Source organism: Harpia harpyja, chromosome 17, assembly GCF_026419915.1.
Source record: "Harpia harpyja isolate bHarHar1 chromosome 17, bHarHar1 primary haplotype, whole genome shotgun sequence".
NCBI lineage: Eukaryota > Metazoa > Chordata > Aves > Accipitriformes > Accipitridae > Harpia > Harpia harpyja.
This window is the reverse complement of record NC_068956.1, coordinates 22,105,016-22,111,015: the sequence shown is the minus strand read 5'-3', so window position 1 is coordinate 22,111,015 and position 6,000 is coordinate 22,105,016. Positions and strand designations below refer to the sequence as shown.

Below are 6,000 nucleotides of genomic sequence, written 5' to 3'. Positions count from 1 at the left end.
GGGAGATGTAAAAAGAATGGGGGATCTGAAGGAAAAATCAGCCTCTCTTCACATCCTGCGGTGGCAAGAAAATTTGATTCTCTGCTGCCTACATAAGCTGTGCTGCAAAAATATTTTATCCAAATTTAGTATTTCTGTCTTCAGGAAATATTTCTGCTCTGCTTGTAGGTGCCCAGTGCTGAGCCTGGGACTTTCTGTTTAGCCACAGCGAAGTGTTGCAGCAGATAAAGATTCAACAGGTTGTAGGTAAAACAGCAGTTTCTTATTCAACTCATTGCTGATAGGAACATCTAGCTCTGGCGAACATGAGGAGAGTCTGCTGTTGGGCTAATTATAAATAATCTGATGGGCAACCTTCATATGAGTTGGTTTATAGGACAGTCACTGAACAATAGAAGGACAATGTTATGAAAATGCTTTTTACAAATTACCAGACTATAAAGGAGGAGTGAAAAAAAACCAGTGGTAAAAAAATCCTTAAGTTTTTGTTTTGGGACAATATGGGATGACAGGAAGTGCCAGACAAGCACGTTGTGCTCGCACAAGATGAGAAATGGGCAGATGGGAAGTTTTATGCCCAAAGGGAAAGGTGCATTGAATTAACTGAAACAAGGAAGGTACTTTAAAGCTTGCCGTCTTTTGAAACTGAGCCGCAGCTCAACTTCTATCTGTATGCCAGAAAGGGAGCTTGTTCCAACTTGATAATGCTTAATTCAAATGGAAAAACTGGGCAAGAGACCCAGATCAAGAAGTTTGGGGAGCTCGGCGGCTAATGGAGTCAAAAGCTCGGGGCTCGTCAGCAACACTTGGCAGCTAACTCGAGATACACCCGTGACTGGCTACCTACGGCTGTCTAACTTGAGGTGCAGCCCATCTAGGAGTTCTGCATCTGTGGAAGTCACCGCTTCGAGCCAGGCGCGTTTCCCGTGGGCCGGGCCCCGCGGGAGGAGGCCGAAGGAAGGACGCGAGAACCCGGCGAGAAGCGGCAGCAGCGCTCCGGGCTGCCGGCAACCTGCGCCGGCCGGCGGCTCTCTGCGTAGGCCGTTCCCTTTTTATGCAGCTCGTTATTTATGTACGTTGCAAACCGCTCTGCGGATCGCCTTAAAGCCACCCGGCCCGCCGCGGTGCTGAAAGGCACAGCGGAACGAAGGCCTCCCTCCGGCTGCCGCCGCAGCAGCGTCCCGCCAGCCCCCTCAGGCGGCTGCGCCCCGGGCCTGGCGCCTTCGGCCCCGGCGGAGGCGCTCCGCTGCCCGCCGCCGCCGGACGCGCCCGGCGCCGGCTCGGGCGGGAGCGGGGCGGGGGGGGGGGGGGGGCGGAGGCAGCGCCTGGCCCCGCCCCGCCCCGCCCGCGGCGCCGGGGGCGGCCCTTCCAGCCAATGGCGGAGCGGCCGCCGGGCTCGCCGCCCCGCCCGGCCGAAGTCCCCAGCAGGGGGCGCGCGGCCCTCGGCCGGCACCGCTGCGCGCGGCGCCGGGGCGGGGTGGGAGAGGTCCGCGTGCGCGGAGGGATCTGGCGGCCGGTGAGTGGCGCGAGGAGGCGCGCTCGGAGGCGCGCTCGGTGTGGGGAGTGGTGCGGCCGCGGAGGACGCGTGCCCCTCCGCCCGTGAGGGCGGCCGGCGCTCCCCTCTCCGCGGGCGGCGTGGACCGGGGCCTGCTCTGCGCCCGGACCGGGACTCCCGCAGCCGAGGGGCGGCGTCGGCTGAGCGCGAGTGGCGTTTGCGGGGCGGGGGGGGGGGCCTGCCAGGGGGCGGCCTGCGGGAGGCGCAAGGGTGTCGCGGTCCCTGCGGCGGGGACGCGCCGCTCCCAGCGCGGACGGGGCTGCTGAGGCGGGAGGCGGGAGGGTGGCTCCCGTCAGCCTTGGGGCAGTGGAGCGTCCTGCTCCTTGCTCTGCTCGCCTCTCCGCTGCTGCGGGGTAGGTGGCGGCCGAGGAGAGGGCTGGTGGGCGGCGGGGGGCTCGCCTCTCGGGGAGCGTGCTTTCCTGGGGAACCCCTCGCTCCAGGGGAGGCGGGGGGTTACGTACTTGGCAGCAGTGGGCGCTCAAAGCGGTTAAATACAAGAGGGAACAGGAAAAAAGGGCCTTCAGAAACTGTCAGTGTTTCGTCGTTCACACGGAAGAGGGTTACAGCGGTTCTGAGTCCAGCCTACCCTCCCTCTCTGTCTGTGCTTATTAAAAAGGATGAGAATTGGGCTAGAATACATCACACTTCCCTTCTCCTTCAAGTAGCTACCTGGCCTCCAGACCTCACTTTTTGAATCCAATGCAGTTTCTGCATATTTAGTAATCCTCTGAGAGTCTCTCTTCTATAAACTTTTCTGTGTCATTTTGAAGCACTATGAACTTATTACCGACAGGGATTCTGTAGCTCAGCAACACCTTGCATCGAGAACCAGCTCCTTTTGATTTTGTTTTTGAACCAGGCTCTTGTAGCCCAAACTTGTTGCCTTCTAGTTCTTCCCTTGGAAAACAGTAGTTGATCTTTGCCCATGGTGTTCATGCCACTCATGATGACAGGCTCTGTCATACCCCTTCTCAGTTACTTCCTAGTACTCATTCCCCTGTAAAAGCTATTCTAGTCTTTGGATGGCTCAGGACCCTTCTTGAACATTTTCTAGTTTCAGTATTTTCTCTTGCTTTTTGTTGAGATGAAGGGACCAGAACTGCTGTTTAGTTTTGTTCTGTACGTGCTGGTATCTTGGAGCTCTTGGTAGATCCTTTTAAATTTCTTTGTAAACTCTACTTAATCATGTTCTCATTGGACACCATCCCCACTTAGGCAGGAGACTTCAGGATTATGATAAGTGATTCTCCAAAAACATCATATGAGTGTTTGGTGGCAGCCAGAAAAACACATCAAATGTTAGAATTTTTTAGGAAAAGAAATAGGCTGTAACAGAAAACATCTTAAAACAACAACATAAATGTGTGATCACCCATATCTTAGATTCTGCGTAGAGTTCTAGTCTCCTTATCTCAAAAAAAGGGTATATTAGAAGTGTTTAACAAGGATGAGGAAAAGCGTGGAAGGACTTTTGTCAGCCAGTCAATAGAGTGGGTTAAGGCCCTTCAGGCTAGAAAAGAGCCAACTTGCGTAGTGAGGGAGGGAGGTTGACTTATAGGTGTCTGTGAAATGACACGTGGAGTGCTGTGGAGTGTATAAGGGCTCAACCATTTGCTTTCTCTTCCAATACACGACATATTTGCATCACATGAAGCTAGTAGCCACGTTCACAGCAAGAAGAGGTAGTTATAAAATAAATTTTCATACCAGCGAACATTATAGATTAAAAAACTTTATGTGAATTTAAGGGATACTGGACAAGTGTCTCTAAGAGAACTGCATTCACAGAATAAATGACTTCAGATGCAGAAACATCTCCCTTAGTGGCAAATGGTTAAAGTCTGGGAGAGTATAGAGTGGGGAGGTATCACATATACTTGCCTTATCTCGCTCCTTCTGAGACAGCTGCTTTTGGCCACCTTCAGGATAGAAGAATGACCAGTATCAACCCCTGATCTGAACTAGTACAGCTTTCCTCTTGAACCATTTGCCATGGACATTAACAAAAAGTTCTCCAGACTTAATCCTGAAATGGAGCTGTTCTCAGGTCTGTGGCAGGTAAGCTGCTCCTGGTCCACAAATCCTGCCTTGTCCCTCTTTCCCTACTCCACAAAACCATTGGTACATAAGAAAACCGCTTCAGGTTTGTGTGCAGGTTTGTCAGTTCTGCTTTTCTGACGTCTCCTGACTTAGCCATCCTATTCAGAAGCCGTTCTGTTTCATGGCACCCGGGCCCCAAAAACTTGAGGTTTTGAGTTTTTCCCAGTTGACTGCAGGGGAACAAGCTGGCTGCCTGGGCTTGAGGATGACCTCTCAGATGTTTGAGAAGTTTTGATTTGTATTAAAAGACTGTACAAAACAGATGTAGGTATGGCCTAGCCTTTCTCTGTTTCTCTTCTAGAGAGTCTGCATGAGGACAGAGCACAGGCTGCTTGTGGAGGGACCCAGCGGCTGGGGCAAGCATGGATGGGCAAGCTGGAGCCTCAGGGCTCAGGGGCCTTGGGAGTTACTAGAGTTTAAAGGTTCCCTAAGTGCCGGAGGCACTGTGAGTTTCTCTGCTTCCTCCCATCCTCCCCCAAAACTTTCAGGGTTGTTTCTGGACTTGAGAGCAGTGAACTTTCTGGGAGGGGTATAGAGGGGCTTTCAAACAGTAGAAATTTCTCCCTTGAAGGCAAAGGAATTTACAAGTCTTGTTCACATAAACTCACTTTAATATTTTTCTGTTGTCATTCTTGAGCATGAAAATGTCTTCATGCTAATAACCTAAGTCAATATATGTAGACAATATATGTATATTCAGAAAAATATCTTGAATTTTGAAGGTGTTCTTAATAGATGTACATAATATTTCTACCATATGTTCCGAGTTACCTCTCCTTGCAACCTCACAGTTAATTACTGCTTGGTTCCTAAGGGTTTAATTTACAAACCGAAAGGAAGACTATTAAAAAATCAACTAAAAAAATATTTCTAGAAAAAAGGTGTCTGTGACTGTATGCTTTTTTATCTACTGAAACAATGGGTAATGCTTCATCAGCAATTTTATTTGTGAGGGTTTCATTTCATGGGCATGGATTTAGTCCTTGCAAATGCCTGTATGGGCTCACTGAACATAAGATCAAATTTTCAAGTTTTGACTTAAGAACTTCAAGTTTGCATTTGTTTCAGTTTCTTAGTGTCAAAGCATAGATGTGTCCTTGCCTAGGGGATAACAGCAAACCAGATTACTACATGTATGATGCACTTAATAAAAAAGTTTTGAGATGAGTGATTTTAAACTTCTAACGTCTGTCCCAACGAAAAAAAGTTCTTGTATAGGGCCTAAAATGGACTGTAGCATTGCATATTGTTAGAGCATTGTTGCTAAAAACTGTAATATCTGTGTGAACTTGCAGTCATTTTTATAGTAAATACTTTTAAATAATACATAATTTAATAATATAAATAATTTTAAAGCATTTATGTTTTATTCAACAAAACACTAGGGACGAAATTAGCGATTTTAGTTTTACTAGGTAGCTTGACTCCTGAATTCTCGTGCGTGAGACTAATGGGGTAGGTGGGTCTTCAAGCTCTGAACAATCCCCTGTTTGGCCAACCCAGCCTGAGAAGCCAGCAAGTCAATAAACGATAATCTGGAAAAGCCAAGTGCTTTACTCTTATCACATGTAGGTGTGTACCATGTCAGTGGAGTGGCAGAGTAATTATTCTAGTGAATACTGATGAGTTATCTCACAGTGGCAGGTTAATGGTACCATTTTTCCAGCAGGTAGGGAGAAGCTGTGTTTTAGGAAATGTCTGGAAACTCTGCTAGGGCGAGCAGCATGGAGGGAAGGGTGGAGGGGGAGGAGACTGTGAATTCTGGAGTTCTTGTTGTAATGCAGGGAATGGGGAGAATAAAAACTGTGAGCAGCTATACTTCAAATTATACTTAACTTTTGAAGTTGCACACAGTTCAGATGGCACATGGTTCTCTCGGTGACTTCTGCACAAAGGCCAGCATACGCCCATTTCCAAGTTCTGTTCAAGTCACTGCTCGTGTGCTAGTTCTTAGAACATGGGAGAAAATGGGTGTATTGGCTTTGTGTGGCAAGGTTTTGGTAGCGAGGGGGGTTACAGGGGTGGCTTCTGTGAGAAGCTGCTGGAAGCTTCCCCTGTGTCTGACAGAGCCAATTCCAGCCAGCTCTAAGATGGACCTGCACCGGCCAAGGCCAAGCCCATCAACGATAGTGGTAACGTCTCTGTGATAACATTTTTAAGAAGGGAAAAAAAGTTGGGACAGACAGAAATGGTAGCCGGAGAGAGGAGTGAGAACATGTAAGAGAAACAACCCTGCGGACACCAAGGTCAGTGCAGAAGGAGGGGGAAGAGATGCTCCAGGCGCCGGAGCAGAGATTCCCCTGCAGCCCGTGGGGAAGACCATGGTGAGGCAGGCTGTCCCCCTG

General features: G+C 49.3%; 1 protein-coding gene across 7 annotated transcripts in view; it reads left to right on the top strand.

Annotated features, from left to right (window-relative positions):
- The first annotated feature begins 1,426 nt into the window (after window positions 1–1,426).
- The window catches only part of EEF1AKMT1 (EEF1A lysine methyltransferase 1), a 17,577-nt gene continuing 13,003 nt past the window's right edge, over window positions 1,427–6,000 (top strand). For 5 of the 7 annotated variants that reach the window (XR_008238921.1, XR_008238920.1, XM_052812494.1 and 2 more), the window contains exon 1: window positions 1,427–1,516. The gene's annotated coding sequence lies outside the window, so the exon portion shown is untranslated. Of the gene's footprint in view, window positions 1,517–1,792; window positions 1,909–3,442; window positions 3,614–6,000 lie in introns of those variants that run through there. The other 2 variants (XM_052812490.1, XM_052812491.1) reach the window with 2 other exon arrangements.